At 37.6% G+C, this 21,920-nt stretch overlaps 1 non-coding gene across 1 annotated transcript; it reads left to right on the top strand.

The window, feature by feature from the left end:
* Positions 1 to 21,338: 21,338 nt before the first annotated feature.
* LOC141635654 (small nucleolar RNA R71) lies at positions 21,339 to 21,444 on the top strand. The gene has a single exon (XR_012540326.1). It is a non-coding gene; the product is annotated as a small nucleolar RNA R71 (small nucleolar RNA).
* The last annotated feature ends 476 nt before the right edge of the window (positions 21,445 to 21,920 follow it).

Genomic DNA, 21,920 nt, shown 5'->3' on the forward strand with positions numbered 1-21,920 from the left:
TTCAATTTTACGAATTAATCGCTTAATTCGTCTTAGCCATTATTATTTAATCCGTATTAAATAAAATATCTCAACATCACATTTTCGACTAATTATTAGTCAAATAACTCAGACTAACTGGTTAGTCAAAATTGGCATCTACATGACTGTATTTTCATACCGTCACATCTCTCAAACGTATCCTATAGGTGTGACTTTTAGGGACCAGTTGATCACCGCCATCTGTATGACAATAACGTCAAACTTATCTAGCAAGCCAACCGTTATTGATAAACGTGGACCAACTGATTATGATACAAAAGTATACCCTTTGATCCTTTTAGAGATTTATAAGTCCTTGCACTAACTGTTAAGGAAACCAACCCCAACAACATGTCACATGTCACATAAAATTGTTATGTATTTTTAACATATTAAAAATCAACGCATTAATAAAATACGTCATATACAAAAACGACTTAGTCATTCATAATTACTTGTACCAAAATATTGTACCAATTATAAATCACAACATCTTGTATTTATAATAATTTATTCATTCAAATGCAATTGTTTCCTTAAACAATAATTTCATCTAAGTAATTAAAACAATTCGATCACTTAGACCATATCTTATTTAATCAGATTATAATGAGATGCGTAAATATCACTTCCAAAATCGTCCGTCAATTTTAACCAATTTAATTAACCCGTATCATCATACGATCAATTAAATGATCAATTAAGAGTGTTACCCTTTAGGTATGACCTAAGGGGATCAACTGATCACCACCGTCGCACGACAGTAATGTCAAACTCTAGTCAGCTGATATATGTGGACCAGTTGACAGTAAAATATTACTTCCCAATTGTATTCTTTAAAAGAGACTTAAACATGTGATCATCATGATCAACAGTTGTGATTGCATTATTGTCGGAGGACACATATTCCAACAATCTCCCACTTGTCCTCGACAAGTGTGCGTCACTAATTCTCTTGTCCTATTATTATCTCCCACTCAATGCAAGGTGTCTTTCAGGTCGTACTTGCAAGTGATCATATCGAGAGTGGTTTCCTCGATCTGGAGAATAACTGATTGATCGGATTTATCTACCATAGATATCTTCCGAGCGTGGCCACGCATTTCCAGTTCGTTACTCCTCTAGTGGCCCTGAGATATTGTTATAACCCTGACTAGGGGTGGACAATTCCTATCGCACTCATTCCCTTCGACTATCCACAGCCATCATAACCCAAAATATGCCCGCTTGACCCCTTTTACGAAGGTCGTAGTAACACAAATCAAAGTTAATCTGAAACTGTGCCCTCTTAGGTGAACAGTCTTTAGTCAAACGAATCGACTCATTAGAATACTATAGTAGCTCTCGCCACGACCAGGCTATATAAATTTGCCAGAACTCTATAAGCGGTCATAAGGCCCGACAAAGTGTTCCTAACAGTCTGCCTATGTGATCGGCTAGTCATTCTCATATGACTCCATGGCACTTGAACTTGCCATCAATCGCATCACACTCTAGTTACTCCGAGACGTCACCTCATGTAAGTAACTATGGGCGAATACAATGCTAATCCGTGTTCACTTTAACGGGGTTCAATTATCTCTACAACCCGTTTGGATGTAACAAAGTATAAGGTGAGTTAATAATAACTCAAACGACAAATGTCGACATCACATTCGGGTAGTCAATACCATATTACAACCTTGTGATGCATATCATAAGTGTGTAAACACTTGTTGATTGCAATAGAAGTTTAACATACCATGTGTCCATGTGTTCAAACTTCTTATAATCGCATTTTCCTTTACGTTCATGTTATCTTTCATAGTATGAACCTTACCAAGTGCACATATAGGTTCCTAAACTTGGTTTGGGTTCTTTATCTTGAAAGAACTTCCCTGTCGATTATCACATAACCAATGAATTTGCGGTGAATGATATAACTTGCACTGATCAAGTACTCCACCCACTCATAATGCACTAGGTAAATGTCTTGCAGAGTCTTGCAACAATTGTCAAGATGATTAGCCTAGCACTTCTCACAAGTCCTAGCATATTAGGAAATATTAGTTTGAGTTTTTTGATAACTACTACCTTTATACTACACGGTTTTAAGAACTACTACCAAAATAATTTTCGTTTAAACACTACTACCTGTAAGTTTGATTTTTTTTAAAAACACTACCAAATATCATCCAAACCCAATAAAACACAATTTTAACCATTTATTTTTGAATTTCCATCTTAAGGTGTAAACTTTATCCCTTTAGCATTACCAATACTACCGTTTGCCAATCATTTTGGGACAAAATCACTTTATATTAGTTTCATCTAATTCATCTATCTAACGTAATTAAGGTAAAAAAAAGTTGCTTAAACTTCATCAAATTAACTAGTTTAAGGGATAAAGTTAACAACTTAGGATGGAAATTGAAAAATAAATGGCTGAGATTGTGTTTTATTGAGTTTGGATGAGATTTGGTAGTGTTTGTAAAAAAATTCAAACTTATTGGTAGTAGTTTTTAAGCGAAAATTATTTTGGTAGTAGTTCTTAAAACATGGTAATACAAAGGTAGTAGTTATCAAAAAACCCTATTAGTTTTGAGTAACTTCTTACTTCAACTAAGTACATTTCCAAACCTTTTATTTCTCTTTTTAGCTTGAAAGGCTTAGGATTTTCATAAATCCTTACGTGTTGTTCGAATTTTAATATGTGCAACCTCTTGACACATAACAGAGTGTTATGTCCAACACTGAAATCGCTCATCGGATTCTCCTCGAGAATTCATAACGTTCTTCTATGGCTTGCCAATGATTCATCATGATCTTATGCATATGATTCATTATTGGACATGTGCATGATTATTCTAATGGCGGAAAGATTAGTAACTTTTAATCATGTCATCAACTATTCTTAGGTTCAATGAATGACCATGACTGCTTATGGTAATTCCATTTTCATCGATATGAATAACCTACGTTTCTTGTTGATTTGATGCGTATATCTCAATACTTATCCAACATCTCATGATGTGATTGGATTCATCATAGTCCATTTTTCATCCATAATTGAAAACTCAAATACTTCTTTGTGAAAGAATAGTATTAGCTCGTCATTCCCAATGAGTAATGAGTTATAAACTTTTACAAGATGATTGCTCCCACTAAATTCCATGTCTTTACATGATAATTTCCAACTCTCACTTAATTCCACATGTTTCGTAATTGACTACTCAATTGATACATTTCAAGAATTGAAAAATATTGCTTTGCTAAGTTATTAAGATAAAACCATATATGTTCCCATCATATCCTTTCAAAATACCTATTTTGAAGAGGTCTCATCTTAACCTTATGGAAAGAGATTTTAATCTCTAACTCATTTATATCATAATGATGCGTAGCAATGTCATTATTTAAATATGAATAATATCTAATACACATCCTTCAAAATACCCTTTTCGGAAGGAGGTTTAACCAATTCATTTTCATAATGAGGTTAAGTAATGACATTAGCGTGGTTAATACTTAACTTAGCTATTGTGGATATCGGTATATCAATCCTTGCAACTTCTAGTCACAAATCTCATTTATTTTCTAGGATGTAAATTTGATTCATTTAGGCTCTTAAGTAAATATCAATATTTAAACTATTGGTCAAAAATATCATAAACTAGTCAATTAAGACTTTAAATTAGTCATTCTTCTTCCAAAACTTTCTTTTGGTCTCCTTGTTTAGTTATCTTGAGAACAAATTCTTTTGATTACTTCACTTGGTCTCTTTTGTCATGTAGATCTATTCGAGACCATAGATCTCATCTATTCGTGTATACTATATAAATAGATATACCTTTATTCAAATCATTCTTCCTTGCGTAGATCTCATTTACACAAATATTTCTTGATGTTCTTTGTGTCTTCATTTTTCTCCCACTCTATCTTTTGAATGAACACACTAGAGATTCAAAGATAGCTTATGAGACACAAATAATGATTTTGAAGTATAAAGAGGACTATCTCATAGGCTGACTAATTGTTTTAAATTCGATAAGTGTACTTGGTGATTGACATTCCTTTAAGAGAGTTCATCAACTCAATATCACTTTATAATTGATCATATACAAACCTTAAGCTTGTGGACATATAATGAATCTCATCATTGTAGTTGTCTATTAGATCACTTTAAGTGAATGATCATATGTTTCTATGAGCAAGCGGATAAAGACGAATTTTAGAACAAGGATAAAATACAATAAAACGGGTGACTTGGGTTGCAAACCATGCCACCATTATCCAAAATACAACCAATATCTAAAATACATCTCCATGTCGAACACGGAAATCAAAAGGTTCTAAAATCTGAAACATAAATTAAAATAAGACAATAAAAAGACAAGCTTCATGGAAGCTACTCCTAGCTTCTCGATGGTTTCTCAAGCTTGCTTTTCTTTTCCCTTGTCCTTGCTTGGTGGAGGCCCTATTTACAATAAAAAGGGGATACATTATCACAACTTTGTATCACAATACCATAGTTGAATTAGAAACATAAAAGTAAGGATAGACATTTATCTACTGGAGTGATCTTTCCAGCTTTGTTGTCACCAAGATATTTGGAACAATTTCTTTTCCAGTGTCCAACACCATTACAATAATGGCATTTATCAAGAGGACCCTTCTTGATCTTGGAAGTGCTAGCTTCATAGGTCTTAGCTTTGGTGAAAGTGGGAGCTTGCTTCTTACCCTTCTTCCCATTCTTTTTGAACTTCCCCTTACTTTTGGAGCTTATGTTAAGCACATCCTTGGGTGGGTTAACATTTAACCCCATATCTCTTTCGGCTTGCACAAGTAACTTGTGCAACTCTTCAAGAGACACGTCCTTGTCTTGCATGTTAAAATTCACCCGGAATTGAACATATGCCTTGACTTTGGATAAGGAGTGTAGAATCCTATCTACAATGAGTTCTTTGGGGATTTCAACTTTTTGAATCTTCAAAGTCTCGACTAGTTCCATTAATTTGAGCACATGAGGGCTAACCTTTTGGCCCTCTTTAAACTCGAGATCAAAGAATGCCGCGGCCGCCTCATATTGGACGATCCGCGGAGTTTGTGAAAACATTGTCACAAGCTTGGAATATATTTCATTAGCGGTGCCCATCTTAAAGGCTCTCCTTTGGAGATCCGCCTCCATCGCAAAGATCAACACATTTTTCATTGCGGCGGACTCCTTATGGTAAGCCTCATATGCGTCCCTAGTGGCAGCGGTCGACCTAGCATTAGGTTAGGTTGGAGAGGCCTCGGTAAAGTAACGAAGCTTGTCGTCACCTTGGGAGGCTAGTTTGAGTTGGGCATCCCAATCGGAGAAATTTGACCCATTCTTTTCAAGTTTACATCGATCCATGAAGGATTGGAGCCATGAAGTATTAGTGAGAGGCGTTGCGTTGGTGTTTGGATTTGCCATTTGTTGAGAGAAATAAAAGCGGTCTACAAAACAAAATATAGAAAGAATAAAACATATGTCGTTTTAACATAATAATACTCGTAAAAATTAATTTAAATTTAAACAAGTTTTATGGCATTTATCTAGTGACCTCTACCCAACTTGATAAATGATTCCAAGAGCCAAATTCATATCAACTTAGGGCACGGTGTGCCGAAATACCTTTTATTAACATAACTTGGTGGATTAACGTCTTAATCGATTCTACTTTTAGAACTCTTGGTCGATACAATTACATTAATATTTATCTCTAGCCCGAAACACATCCGGAAATCGTCGTGAATACTTTCGTTGAGTTCAACCCAAATTTCGAATAAATGTGTCCATGATCCAAACTCATATCAACTTAGGGCACGGTGTGCCGAAATACCCCTCATTAATATAAATTCGGTGGATAGACATTTATCACCCACTTCCCCTACGTAACAAGGTTTGTACCCCGGTTTGGCCGAGTGCACTCCCTCACGAAATAGGTTTTCATGGTTTCTACTTTTTGGTAAGGCTATGTCTCAATTGATTATTTTAGCGAGAGGTCATTCTAATTTATTATCTATCACGTTTTAAGTGAACTAAAGCGGTGAACTACGATAATGCTAATTGACACGGTCGATAAACTCGATTAAAAGATGATGCATGTTTTAGTTATGACGATTTAGCGATGCATGCAACATATAAATAAAATGCAAAACATAAAATAAATCCTAGTATGGCCTTCCTAAAAAGGAAAATCTAATTAACTATTACATATTCGGAAACCAACTCCATTGGTCCCTTGAACTTCGGTTATGGCACGCATCTCGAGGTAACACCGTCTTTATGTATCGCCTTCTTGAGTGACACCGTCTTCAAGGAACTCCGGAATAATTAAATTACATAACAAACTACATAATTTCCTATTATACATTTGTAATTAAAATAAAATAAATCTATTAAATTACAAAACGGTGATACGAGATGACAATGAATTACAACCGAATCGATATTCCCATACATTTCGGGTAATACCAATTAAAAACTAAGGCCATACTAAGTAAAAATTACATAATTCAAAATTACATAAAATAAAACTATGACAATCATAAATAAAATGCAGCATTATATTATGTATGAACATGTCCAATTTTATGCTAAATCGCCTTTAAGGAGCCAATATCGTATATTTAATCGGTTTTTACGGATTTGCGTGATTCAACCTTTTAAAATCACAATAAATTACATAAATTAATATTTATGCACAAGTTAATTACCCTAACTTCTTAGGACTCAAAATTAGTCTCCACTAACTATTTGACTATAATTAACTCATATTTCTTAAAATTGTCATTAATGGACCCAAAATTACAATAAAAATGCTATAAACTTCAAATAAATCACAAAAATTTCAAATAAATTCAAAATTCAAAATTTAAACTGATGAACATTCTGGAAAGATACCATGACACTCATATTGTTCAAAAACTTAGGTGAAAATTTTGAAAATTTATCGGAAAAACGATGTTGCGGTTTATCGGATTTATCAATAATAATCATAAAAACATGAGAAAAATTATATTCATCAACTTTTCAATTTTAGATCTGAAAAATATAATAAAATGCAACGTGTGACGTTTTTTTCTTTAGTCATGGAGTATGTTTTAGCGATTATTCACTAATTAAGTCACTATTTATGCTATTTTTCATCAAAAATTCATAAATCATGCATAAAGACTTCAATATAGCCTATTATTTTACACAAATCTTGTAAACTTGAATGTGACAACATACCAAATTTCTATGACCAGATTCGAAATTTATCTCATATTAACCTATTTTTCATCTAAATCCGATTTTTATCATGAAAAATCCATATTTCGAGCATAAAAACTCTAAAAATTCTGAAACTTTATAGGTCATCTAAAAATAAAACATGTGATAACATATCTAAAAATCACTGGAAAATTCAAAGTTTAGCTAATTTTAGTCCGAAAATGACATTTTAATCATAAAATCATATTTTTAATGTCATTATTATATAAGATGAACAATAAAAATCCATAAATTAACCAAAATATCCTAAATACATTTTAGGATCAGAAACATTAACATTCATAAATTATTTTCGAGATATATCATAATAACACAAATTTTCAAGTTTTATATGTTAATCGTATAACTCGGAAAAACTATAACCGATTTGCATGCAAACAACCAAGGCTCTGATACCACTTGTTAGAAATCTATATCTCATTACTTGACATATTCATATATGTGATTATTTTAATTTAGTCATAAAATTAAAAGATGATCTTATGCATGCAAACAATAAAATAATTAAAGAAGAAATCATCATCTCACATTGAAGATTTCGGTTTATATGGGCACAAATGAGTTCTCCTACTCACTTGTTCTTGAGCTTCCTTAAGTGGATGAACAAGGATTCAAGTAGAGAATCCCTCCCAAGGTTTTATACCCAAAGTAACAACTTAATAAAACTAATATTATTATTACTAGAACAATATTAATTTTTTATAAAAATTGACCCAAAATATTATTTGATCTCTCAATAATTTCGGTTAAGAGAGAAGGAGGAGGAGGAAGATTTTATCTCACTAAACTCTTATTTTTAGATGATGAAAAATGAATAAATGATACACTAACTATTGGTAGTGTATATGGTAAAATAAGGAGAAAAACCCATGGTTTTCTCCTCTTGAAAAACCGGGTAGAAGGGGAAGGAAGGGGCCAATGCATGCACAAGGTTGTCTTTACAAGATCAAGTAAGGGTTGCATGGCAAGGTTTAGGAAGAAATGATTATGTTTACCACTAACATAATCAACATAATATATTCCTAATCATCCCCATTATTTCGGTTTTCATGGATAAAATGGACTTCATTTTATTTTTGTCAATTTGTCATATGTCACATGTCACATAAAATTGTTATGTATTTTTAACATATTAAAAATCAACGCATTAATAAAATACGTCATATACAAAAACGACTTAGTAATTCATAATTACTTGTACCAAAATATTTTACCAATTAGAAATCACAACATCTTGTATTTATAATAATTTATTCATTCAAATGCAATTGTTTCCTTAAACAATAATTTCATCTATGTAATTAAAACAATTCGATCACTTAAACCGTATCTTATTTAATCAGATTATAATGAGATACATAAATATCACTTCCAAAATCGTCCGTCAATTTTAAGCAATTTAATTAACCCGTATCATCATACGATCAATTAAATGATCAATTAAGAGTGTTACCCTTTAGGTATGACCTAAGGGGATCAACTGATCACCACCGTAAATGCACAGTAATGTCAAACTCTAGTCAGCCAATCATTACCGATATGTGTGGACCAGTTGACAGTAAAATATTACTTCCCAATTGTATTCTTTAAAAGAGACTTAAACATGTGATCATCATGATCAACAGTTGTGATCACATTATTGTCGGAGGACACATATTCCAACAGATAAAGGCTATCCTTGAGCTACAGTCACCCAAGTTTGTCAAGGATATCTAGAAATTAACAGGCCGGATAGCTGCCCTGAATCATTTCATATCAAGATCCTCCGAGAGATGCAAAACATTCTATAACCTCCTCAGGAAGAATAAAAAGTTCCAATGGACGGATCAACATGAGACAGCTTTTCAGGATCTAAAATCCTACTTATCATCTCCACCCTTACTGACTAAGCCAGAGAAGGGGGAACCTTTGTCAGTATACCTGTCCGTCGCCGACACAGCAGTCAGCGTAGTCCTAGTGAAAGAACAGGATGGTCAGCAACATCCAGTCTACTATGTAAGTAAAAGCCTGCTAGATGCTGAGTTGAGGTATGGATTGCTTGAAAATTATGTCTTAGCTTTAATTATGTCATGTACTAAACTGCGACCTTATTTTGAAAGTCACCCCATTATAGTCAGGACCAATTTACCCATAAAGCCTGTCCTACGTAAGCCTGAATGATGTAAAATCTGGTAGATTTTTTGGATATGAACAGTACGTTGGACTATTCGGACTTTTCTGTAAAAAACGCAGCGGAATATTAAACTCTTTATTTGATTTTTATATGTATTTGAACGAAAATTTAAAAGATATGACGTGATTACTCCCTGCTCTCTCGCAAGGAATTTGATTTTAACTCACGACTAGTATTTTTGTGACTCTCACATCGCAAGGATCAACCACACTCTAATCTCTCCCTCGCAAGAAAGAAATAAGACTCTCAAAGCTCGCAAGCAATAAGCAACAAGAAAACTTGTATTAATCTCTAAACTTGAATTTTAATAAAACTGAATACAATGACCCTTATTTATACTAAGTAGACAACCGACCTCCCTTCCCTAAACTTCCATAACTCGTCCTAAACAGATTAGGAAATCCGACCCATATTATGGCAAACTGCCTTATTACAATCTTGCTAAGATTAGGAAAGAACTAGAATTAGGGAAGCTTTCCTAAAGATTTTAGGAAAGTGTTACTACTACTCGAATTTAAACCTTTACAGTAATTATTCCTAAATTCTAAACATACTAGGATATGACTCCTTAAGCAAGAAGTCTCGACATCACTACCTTTTATGCCAAGTAATCTCGTGAACTTGTTTGAATAATACTGGAGCATTTTGAAAAGTCCGGAGGAGTGTTCAATAATCTTCATTTCGACAGATTCCATTCCAATACTTCGTCACTACCCATTGCTCCTGCATCATTCTCCCTTTCTTACAAAAAAAAATTTGTCCTCAAATTTTGAAGATATGTGAAACCACCCGGATAAAAAACAAACCATACGAATTTAATCATGATAATAGGTACGATCCCAAGTAGAATCCCTTCGAGCTCCTCTAATGTAGCATTCCTCTTTTTGCTTCTAGGACCATCCCCTTTGTTGTTAAGTCTATACTCTTCCGACCACCCTTTATCGTGCCTTCCACCCCACCTCCCTCCTTGCACAAGCGTAGCAAAGTCAAAATGATACTTGTTTGGAATAATAAGATTATCTTGAACCTCCACCTGAATCGAACTCACGAAGTAATATTGATAGTTTCCACCATATAGTTTCTTGTCAATGGAGATATCAAGTGGCGACTATTACGGTTCTTTGAATGGAACATCAGAACAAGTATTATCTTGTAATAATTCCTTACCTAAGATTGGTAATAAACAAGAATTGTCGGACTCACCATTGGACATATTTGCAATTTCTTTGTTATCATCTTCATCTAATGGTTCAACAATATTTGTGACAATCTCGTTTTCCACCTTTGCTTTATTATTCGGAATCTGACAGTCTTCAGCACCGTTCGTTTCAAAAAGATCATGCATCTCTACAATCTGACAGTCACATGTACTGTTTTGTGCATGCTTTTTTGCTTCTTCTTCGTGAACGTCTTTGAAAGACTCAACTTGCTCTTCTTGAAGCTTGTTTTCGACATGCTCTTCTTCTTCCTTATGAATAGCAATAAACTCAATCTCTTCTTCCTTGATTGGACTAGTTTGAAGATGTAAATTGCGAACCACTTCTTCTTGTTGATCATCATCACTCAACGGTTCAACATCATAAACCATTCTTTCTTCTTCTTTTACACCATCAACGATCATATTTGTTTCTTTTTTGGGCATGACAAATTCAGGAATCATCTTGCAAAGCTCTTGTGTGGTTAGAGCTCGTTTTTTAGTGCACTCATTACCTATGTGACCATAGCCTTGACACTTGAAACATCGCCTCATAAAACTTGTATTCTTAGGCTCTATAGCAATTGTTTTCCCTTTGTCTTTAGGATCTTCTATTTAAACTTCCTTAAGCTTGCTAAATTCTAGCTCCGAATAAGAACATGAATCTGAATTTGATCCTCTTGAATAGGCATAGGATTTCATTGCTTTATCATGCTTCTCAAACATTAAGGCCAAATGACAAACATCATCAAATCCATTGTAAATCTGAACTTCAACTCTTGAAGCAAGTGACGGTGTTAGACCCGTGATAAATCTTGCAACTCTAAGCTCTTCCTTCTCTTCAAGATCACAAACAATCATCATTCTTTCGAATTCTTTAATGTACTCGGCCACGGACAGATTTTCTTGTGATAAAGATTGCAACTTAAGATAATTTTCTTGCTCATAGTCTCTTGGTAAGAATCTCCTCATAACATGCTTCTTAAGTTTCTCCCAAGTATCAATCTTACTATTCTTATCACGCTTTCTCTGTTTTTTCAAGTTTTCATACCACAATGATGCATATTTAGTGAGTTTTAGAATAGCTACCTTGAATTGTTTATGCTCATCGTATTGCTTGTACTCGAAAACTCGTTCAGCTTGCCTAATCCAATCCAAAAACTTTTCGGGATCAAAATCTTCATTAAAATCAGGTATATCAAGTTTTAGACCTCGATCATCATCAAGTTTTTGGACTTGGAAACCGCATCATCAGAATATGATCCACGAGACCTACTACGACTTGGACTTCGTTCTCTACCTCGTCCAATTGGAAGGTTCTTCATCATATACTTTAGCTTGGACATAGCTTGTTTTATCTCATCTAATTGTTCTTGAAGTGTGCTTGAACCATCATCGGTGGTCTTGCAGGAATCGTCCTATTCCGGCATCCTTACTTCCCAAGATTAACTTGTTAAGAAACAAATTAATAACCTTGCTCTGGTAACCAAATTGATGTAAAATCTGGTCGATTTTATGGATATGAACAGTACGTTGGTATGTTCGGACTTTTATGTAAAAAACAGCAGCGGAATATTAAACTGTTTATTTGTTTTTTATATGTATTTGAATGAAAATTTAAAAGATATGACCTGATCACTCCCTCCTCCCTCGCAAGGAATTTCATTGTAAGTCACGACTGGTTTTTTTGTGACTCTCACCTCGCAAGGATCAGCCACACTCTAATCTCTCCCTCGCAAGAAAGAAATAAGACTCTCAAAGCTCGCAAGCAATAAGCAACAAGAAAACTTGTATTAATCTCCAAACTTGAATTTTAATAAAACTGAATACAATGACCCTTATTTATACTAAGTAGACAACCGACCTCCCTTCCCTAAACTTCCTTAACTCGTCCTAAACAGATTAGAAAATCCGACCCATATTATGGCAAACTGCCTTATTACAATCTTGCTAAGATTAGGAAAGAACTAGAATAAGGAAAGCTTTCCTAAAGATTTTAGGAAAGTGTTACTACTACTCGAATTTAAACCTTTATAGTAAATATTCCTAAATTCTAAACATACTAGGATATGACTCCTTAAGGAAGAAGTCTCGACATCACTACCTTTGATGCCATGTAATCTCGTGAACTTGTTTTAATAATACTGGAGCATTTTGAAAAGCCCGAAGGAGTGTTCAATAATCTTCATTTCGACAGATTCCATTCCAATACTTCGTCACTACCCATTGCTCCTGCATCACTGAACTATCAGGCAGGATGGCCAAATGGTCAGTACAGATTAGCACATACGACATCTCCTTTGAACCCAGGGCAGCGATTAAATCGCAGGCCCTAGCAGACTTTGTAGCTGACTTTAGCCCTAACTTGGAACCAGACCTGATAAAAGAGGTCAATCAACTAGAAAATAAAACCCCAGACCAAGAATGGACCCTATTCATAGATGGGGCATCCAACGCCAGGGGGACAGGGTTAGGTCAATTACTCAAATCACCACAGGGAGATATGATAGCACAGGCTGTAAGCTATGAGTTGAAAGCTATGAACAACGAAGCAGAATATGAAGCCCTAATAGTAGGCTTAAAGGTATGTCTAGACCTTGGTGTTCAAAACCTGAAGGTAAAAATTGATTCACTCCTAATTGCTAATCAAATAAAGGGAATTTATACGGCTAAGGATGCAAAAATGATTTCGTATTTAGAATATGCAAAAAATCTTACCGCTAAATTTGCTTTATTTGACATAGATCAAATATCAAGAGACCTGAACACCCAGGCTGATGCTCTGGCCAGCCTAGGTTCGAACTTTACACCCACTGTTTTTGACAAAATACCAATTGTGCATTTATTAGAGCCAGCCATCAGCAGACCTGAACAAGTCAATCCTGTCAATCAAGACAATAACTCTTGGACTAAACCCTATTATGATTGGTTTCTCCGAGGAATACTGCCTCAGGGCAGACATGAGGCAAGGGCCTTTAAAATTAGAGCTTCAACTTTTGTTATCATCAATAACACTTTGTTCAAGAGATCGCAGGCTGGACCCTACCTGAGATGCTTGGAGGCTGACGAAGCTAAACTAGTACTTCAAGAAATACACGATGGACACTGTGGCAACCACAAAGGCGGGAAGAGCCTGGCAAGTAAAATTCTCAGGACAGGCTACTACTGGCCTACACTGAGGGCTGACTGCCTGGAATACTCTTCAAAATGCGAAGGCTATCAAATTCATGCACCAATGATACATCACCCATCTGAACTCCTTCATTCAATTTCCGCACCCTGGCCATTCATAAAGTGGGGCATGGACATTGTGGGAAAACTGCCTGTAGCTCCAGGACAAAAAGTCTTCATGTTAGCTATGACTGATTACTTCTCCAAATGGATTGAGGCTGACTCTTTCAGGCAAGTAACTCAAAAAGAAGTAATATCCTTTATCAGGACAAACATCATTTCCAGATATGGAGTCCCATCAGAAATAGTATGTGATAATGGAACTCAATTTGTGGGGAAAAGGACCCAAGCATTTTGCCAAGAATGGAATATGAACCTGGTAACATCAACCCTTGGATATCCAAAAGCCAATGGCCAGGCCGAATCAAGCAATAAGGTAGTCATAATCTGCCTAAAAAAGAAGCTAAAAAGAAGACGAGGCAGATGGGCTGAAGAACTTCAATTAGTACTATGGGCAGACAGGACAACTCCAAAAACTGCAACAGGCTAAACACCTTACTCTCGGTGTGTACGGCGTGAAGCCGCATCATTCTGGAAGTACGAGTACCAACATCCAGATACAGCCTGAACAATGTTGAGGCAATAGAGACCTAATGCAAGATAACTTAGTTCTAACAGAAGAGCTAAGAGACGCTGCCAAAATCAGGATGGCATCATATCAACAAGAAGTCGCCAGGACATACAACAAAAACGTCAAGATCAAAGTCTTTAAAGAAGGAGACCTTGTCCTACGCAAGGTATTTCCAAATAAGAAAGAAAAATCAGCAGGCAAACTGGCTCCCACATGGGAAGGCCCTTACTTAATTGATTCAATTGTTGGACAAGGAGCATACAGGCTCCAAACGCTAGAAGGGGAAATGATCCCGAGATCCTGGAATGTAACTCATTTAAAATTATTCCATATGTAAAGATCAGATCAGGCTACAATCAGGTATAAATTCAATCACTACTCAACCTGACGTGCTACCTGATGAACTACATGTTTTACATGCCTTGTCTGCAATTTATATCTGTTCAACTAATCTACTTATTTACTTCTTGAATCCTGAACAAATATACATGATAAATAGTTATATGGATAAATATTCAGGATTGAGGGCAACTATACCATATATTTCTGAAACAAAATTTTGCACTTGATTGTGCCTAACGAGTTGATAACCACCACCAGATACAGTAAATGTCAGGACCAATCAAGCATGAAATAATTGCCTGACCTGACTAGGTTTACAGCCACGGATTACAACCGGCTGGACACAGCATCACAGGTGCAAGGGTGTTCTTTCCCAAACACTTAGTCTAAATGCCCTCCTAACAGGCCGAATACCAAGCCCTCCAGCTAGGCAGGGGACATAAGCCCTCATAACAGGCCGATTTTCCCACCCCTTCAACCATTATAGCAAAAAACTGTACTTGGTTGAATTACTCATGAATAACAAGATAGAACAAAAATGATGTGCAGGTTATTCACACAAAATGTTTGACAGGCCCAACAGGATGAAACTCACAAATCCAAGCAAAGTTAAAAGCAAAATCAGCCAAAAAAAGGCCATCATGCCTATATTAATAAAAACCCTTACCCTCTGGGGCAAAGGCGCTAAAATATTCATACAGGCCAGGGATAGTCTCCTTGACCCAAGATAGAAGAAGAAAATAAAATTGTTTGTCCAGGGACATCCCCCCTGGATGGGCCAAATACCCACTAAAAAATCAAATTACTGCTTCTCCTCAGAAACAGTACCACTACTTCCACCCTTGGTCGGACCAGCATTAACATCCTGCTCACCTGGAGAGTCCACCTCTTGTTCATTTCCCATACTGTGCAGGTCAGGATACTTTGAAGCAGCAAAAGCCATCTCAGCTTCAGGGTTCCATTTTGCCCTGGCGTCGACAGGCTCCGACATAGCAGCAGCCCTTCCCTTAATATAAAAATAGAGGGAAGCATCATCTAACTTGTACTCCAAGTCATCCCTCTCCTGGGTGAGCTCCTCATTTCTGTCCAAAGCCTCCTGCAATAGCCGCATACTTGAATCTGCCTCAGCCTTAGCAGCATCCCTCTCAGCCTACGCCCTCACCAAATCAGCAGCTTTAGCAGCCAGGTTAGCTCGTGCAAAATCCAGCTCAGACTTTAGCCTATCATAATCTGACCTCATCAGATCAATCCTGGCTACCAAAGAAGTAGCCTGATAGGCGTTATGGAGACATGTCGCAGCACCCTGACCAAAAACAAAAAGAAGAGTATGAATAATATACCCTAACAACGAAAACTACCCAAACAAAATACACACCAAATTGTTCCAGTCTACCTCCCTAACAGCAACCAAAGCACCTACCAAGAGACTAACTGAATGATCCACTGAAGCAACCGCCTGGGTAGCAGTCTCAACAGGGTCAAGGGTGAGCATGACATCTGATCTAGAAGCAGCGTAATCCCTGATCTTCACCCTAGCAGCCTCCATATTGTCCACCCTGGCTTTCACTTCCCTGACCGGGGCAGAAATGTCAACATCTTCAATTTTCCTTTTTTGGGCTGATGAACTTGTTTCAGCAGGGGCAACAGGTACAACAGTGACCTTGGCAGCATCAGACTGTTAAGTCAAATCAATAACAGGTTTAGCATCCCCGCTTCCCTAGGAACCTTCCTCCTTGATCTTAGCCAGCCTGGCTGAAAGGCCAGCCATACCAAACATGGCAAGACGAGTAGAGGACCTGGTAGCTACAACACGAAACACTACATTAGCAATATAAACCAAACATTATCAGGAAACCAAAGCAAAAAGAAGAGATAAACTAAGATAAACTTATCTTTGCTGAGGTAGTGGCACTAATGACCCCGAAGGTTTAGCCACTGGGGCAAAGATCGACCTTCAAGCAGTGAGGAAGGTGACCAACCCCATAACAGAGAGGCCAAGACCTCTCTAAAGGAGGAATAGCAAGGAAAGCAGAAATATTGGCAGTGGGATACTTAGTTTCAGTAACCCAATCATCAACTACACACATGAGAGGTATGACTTATTATAAACTTCTTTTTATTTTTCACTAACAAGTAAAACATGTAGGGTAAAGAGAAAAACTAAAAGACTCACCAGCAACGCTAGCCTCATGATTCAAATACGCTAGGTCAGGACCCACATAATTGGTCCTGACAAACTTGCATCCAGCAGCCTAGCCTTTGTCATGGCCGCTGTCCAGGTTGCTCAAAAGAGGAGTAGTAGAAGCCCAGACCTTAAAACTTATACGGCCAGGACTATTGGTTTTAACGGCATAACGAGCCTTCAAATCGTCAAGAGAAAAAGAAATATTGTGCTTTTTATAGAGATTCTCAATGGAACACACAACCTTCCACACCATAGGCATTAACTGATAAGATGGAACACCAATCTCCTTGATAACCTCAACCATAAGAGGGGAAAAGGGAAACATACAACCTGCCCTGAAAGCCCAGTCATGAATACAGAACCAACCAGGACAAGCCCAGTCGGCCCTGATAGAAGAGTTGTCAGGGATCTAGACTTCAGTATCAATAGGGATGATTCCCTTATCCTTCAGCACCTTCTCAAATTCAAGCTTCAAGTGGTTTGCAAGAGACTGATCCTCATTTAAAGCCTTCGTAGGCTTGAATTAAAAGTCACCATGGAATATTGAGATCATCTCCAATGGAGAATCACTCGGCTTACTGATCATGGAAGGTTGAGCAGCAGAAGAAGTAGGTAAATTCTCAGAAGAAGTCCCTTCGGGATTCTGGGAAAGAGGGGTTGCAGGATTCGCTGCCCTGGTAGACTTCCTTTTTGCGGCCATTGTTGAAAAATTATGAAGAATTGATCGAAGATTGAAGAAACTGGTAAATAAGGGAACTAGAGAGAAAGATTAATAAGAGACAAATAAGAAGAATTCTTTTGGTGGAGTTCAACTTAATGAAGCACGCAGGTATTTATAGTGGAGAATATTAGGGTTTCAACCGCAAACGAAGTAGATAATCATTAAGGAAGTTGCAGTAAATCTTACACGCGTCATAAACTGCAGTAAAATAGCCGTTACAGTAAACTGACTGGGCATAACTTAACCGTTGGGTAATCTTCGTAAAAATAAAGTTATCTCCTCATTTTTTCGTCCTGGCACACTGAAAATAAGGAGATAAGGGGCAATTGTTAGGCCTGGAAATCCGCAGAAGCCCCTGATCAATATCTCATCTCAACCTGACCATCAGGTTATTAGGGCATACGAAGATAAGCACCAGGCCATGGAGAGGACAACGGTCAAAATATCAGGACGATATCAGACCGTAAACGCATATTATGAAAGGATTATGTGCGCGGCATTGAATGAGAAGATCTTGCAGTAAATGCAGTAATTAAGGGAGAAATATTAGCAATTATTACATGCAATAATGGAGAATAATCCGCATTCAATACAGTATCAGGCAACCGTTCAAGATTAGAGCTTATATAAGGAACACTTTAAAGACAATGGAATCATCTGATCCTTGTACAAGAAAAAGCATACGTCCACATATAGTTAGAAAGATATTAGACATTGTCATTATGATACACTTAATCCTCCGAATTACATAGTGAAATCCTCTCCTGGCTTGGTGCCCGTGGTTTTTTCCCATTCAAGGGTTTTCCACGTACAAATATCTTTGTCTCATTATTGTTATTGTTGTTATATTTACAGCTTTATATTTGACCCTGACGACCTGACCAATAGATCATCTAGAGCTAGTTAACCTTATACAACTCTACCCTGACCTGATTTCACCTTGCGCAAAATCCACACAAAACACGAGTAATCCTCATTTTGACATTTCGATCGAGTAACTGAATCTACTTGATCGATCACTTTTCTTGGGCATTCCTCTCGATCGAGTACAAAAAGTACTCGATCGAGTTGTTTTCTCGTGGAGCACATCCCAATGCGACATTATCTCCCCAAACCTGCATAAAAAACACGCAAAAACATATCCCGACAATACCAAATCACAAAAAATATGCAGTCTATAGTCGGTTTCCGCTAAGCTAATTAATCTAAAGCCTAATAGTCTAAAAACGCAATAAAGTAGTCCAACGGAAATTCAAATTTTACAAGTTGTTACACGGGGTGTTCCCCCCTTACTGCCCAAAACACTTCAGTAGCCCACCAAAGGGCTTCTGACTGGAGGAGGTCCCTTCAGCATCTCGGACCGTCCTCTTCGATCGCCATGAGTTTGAATTTGAACTGGTGGAAGGAGAATAGTTGACATCCACGTATGCACGAACTTTATTCTTCCTCTTGTCTTTCCCATCAACATTGGCTTCTACCCCAGCACTTTGATTGACTTTAATTGCACTTTGACCGTTATCGAATCCAGCATCCACTCTATCTGTACTTGCAGCAAGGAAAACAGAAGAATGTTCCTCCTTTTCGCTCTCAGTCTGAGGCGGAGGGATTACAATTGCAGCACAAAATTCAACATTCTCAGCTGGAGTGTCTATAACTGAGTCAATAGAGGATAGGGCATTGCAAGGTTGAACTTGCATAGACGCCCTAAGAGATTTAGACTGATGAAAAATCAATTCTTCATCTCCTACCTGAAATGTGAGTGTCTTCCCCCTGACGTCGATCACTGCACGAGCAGTGAATAAAAATGGTCTCCCTAAAATGATAGGGGTGTGAGTGTCCTCGGGGATGTCAAGAACTACAAAGTCTACTGGAATGAAGAATCTCCCGATCTTGACAGGTATGTCCTCTATAACTCCTAATGGCCGTGATATGCTACGGTCGGCCATCTGAACGGTCATGTTAGTGCAATTAAATTTGGTCAACCCGAGTCTCCAAGCGAGAGACAAGGGTAAGACGCTCACACTAGCACCTAGATCGCATAGCGCGTTATCAATCAAATGGGTACCTATGTGACAAGGAATTGAAAAGCTGCCCGGGTCAGTCTGTTTGGGTGGTAACTTATTTTGAACTAAGGCAGTCCCTACTTCAGTTAAAGCTACCGTCTCTTGATCATTTATATGCCTCTTACGCGATAAAATTTCTTTCATGAATTTCATATAAGAGGGTACCTGAGTAAGCAGCTCGGCGAATGGAACATTAACATGTAAACTTTTCAAGTGCTCAACAAATTTCCCAAACTTTTGATTAGCTTTGTTGGTCTGCAATCGCCTTGGAAAGGGCACGGTGATAGGAATTTCAAGCCCTTTATTCCTTTCTTCCAATGTCTCAGCGGGTTTAAACTCATCTTTGCTCGATCGAGCCTTTTTACCTCTCGATCGAGGCCTTTTAGGAGACTTTTCAATCAATCGAGCAATCTCAGCCTCTCGATCGAGTTCTTCAATATCAACAGTGTTCGATCGAGGCACAGCTCCACTCGATCGAACAGTTTCTTCAGAATTTTCACTCGATCGAGTGGTTTCAACCTCTCGATCGATTCCTTGAATATCCACTTTACTCAATCGACCCTCAGAACCTCTCGATCGAGTAATATCAGCAGCATTTCTACTCGATCGACCACCAGAAATCAGTCAATCGAGTATTTTCTTCGTGCTAGGCATGTTTTCACCATTAGACGACTGTTCGCCATCAATAATAACACTCCTCGGGCTGATATGTCCTAAACATCTGACAATTTTGGTCCTTCATAAGAACGACCACTTCGCAGGTTAATTAAATTTATCGTCTCATGTGGATTCTTCTCGGATTGAGACGGTAAATGGCCTGGTTTCCTCGTGGATTGGCTCGCGGCCAATTGAGCAACTTGAGTTTCAAGTGACTTAATGGATGCTTCTTTTTGTTGGTCACTCATTTGCAGCTGCTTAGTCAATGATTGAATCATCGACTTTAACTCACCCAATTCACTAACTCCACTTGAGGAAGCTCCTTGATGCGGCGGTGGAAAAGATGGAGGCTTTACAAAGCCTTGCTGAGCTTTATGAGGAGGGACATAGGGTTGTTGGTGTTGCGGTGGAGGAGTAGGATTAAGAACACTCTGACTAGTTCACCTCAAATTGGGATGGACTGCCCCTCTGTTATTGTAATAAGAACCTCCTCCTTGCCTATATTGCTGAAAGGTAAGGACTTGTTCCTTTTCTGTCAGACAGTCAACATCAGTGTGACCGTCATTGCCCCCACATCTCTCACAAGTGACAGTTTCCTGTCTAATCAACAAATGAACCATCTGTTGATCACCAGCAGCTTGCAATTCCAATCTATCAAAATGCGCATTCATGGCTTCCAGATGAGCCACAACTGCATTGTCGACCGAGTGCACTGTCCGAATACCGTCCTTCGGGTTCCCATACTTAGCACAATGGGTCGCCATCTTCTCAATAATGCCCCATCCATTATCATCATCAATATTCTCTTAGAATCTCCCATTAGATGAGGCATCAAGTATAGCACGGTGGTCATCATACAACCTATTATAGAATTGGTTGCACAAAAACCATTGATCAAATCCATGGTGAGGAAGGGACCTCACCAACTTCTTGAACCGACACCAAGCCTCATAGAAATTTTCATCAGGTGCCTGTTTGAAACTCGTAATCTTTCCTCTCAGCTGATTGGTACGTTGTGGAGGAAAGTACCTTTAATAAAAGGCAAGAGCAAGAGTTTCCCAGTTGGCAATACCGGCTGCAGTGCAATCAAGATCAGTGAGCCACTCCCTGGCTCCGTCAGTCAATGAAAAAGGAAACAAGACTTCCTTTATCTTGTCTTAGTTCACTCCCTTAGTGGCGGGAATGGTATAGTCAGTAAAGACCTCCATATGTTTTCGCGGATCTTCACCCGCCACACCTCGAAACAAGTTCATTTCGACCAAATTAATGTAGGACGGTCTAATATCGAAAGTATTACCATCCTTTGTCGCAAGCTTGAAACCTTTGGGAATCGAGGCAGCTGTGGGCTCTGAGTGACTCGCAATGTTAGGCATCTTTACTGGCGTGGTAGCAGAAATAGAATTGTCTTCTTCACAAGACGGGTCTTCTGCAAAAAGAAAGTGTTGTAGCTCGGGTTCAAAAGTACTCAAGTCTTCCTTT

This window comes from Silene latifolia, chromosome Y (genome assembly GCF_048544455.1).
Source record: "Silene latifolia isolate original U9 population chromosome Y, ASM4854445v1, whole genome shotgun sequence".
NCBI classification, from domain to species: Eukaryota; Viridiplantae; Streptophyta; class Magnoliopsida; order Caryophyllales; family Caryophyllaceae; genus Silene; species Silene latifolia.